The sequence below is a fragment of the Penaeus monodon genome, chromosome 28 (genome assembly GCF_015228065.2).
Source record: "Penaeus monodon isolate SGIC_2016 chromosome 28, NSTDA_Pmon_1, whole genome shotgun sequence".
Taxonomy (NCBI): Eukaryota; Metazoa; Arthropoda; class Malacostraca; order Decapoda; family Penaeidae; genus Penaeus; species Penaeus monodon.
Window position 1 is genome coordinate 29,575,198 of NC_051413.1, and position 286 is coordinate 29,575,483.

Sequence of the window (286 nt, forward strand, 5' to 3'; positions counted from 1 at the left end):
GAAGGGGGGGTTTTTCCCCTTCTTTATTATGTTTTACCTTATTTTTTTGAGTATATCTTTTATCACTTTTTTTCCCAAAATTTATTCCTTTTAAACCCTCCCCCTTCTTGATTTTCGTGTTTCTCATTTTTGCAATTTCCCCCATTCTCTCCTCTGCGACCTAGTCATCTCATTTCAACCCCTCCCATTTTCTTTGTTATTATTCGGTTTTAAAAAAAGCAACCTTTTTAGAGATATTAGCAGTGAAATTCAACACTTACTTATTTTCATAAAAATGCATAAAAGC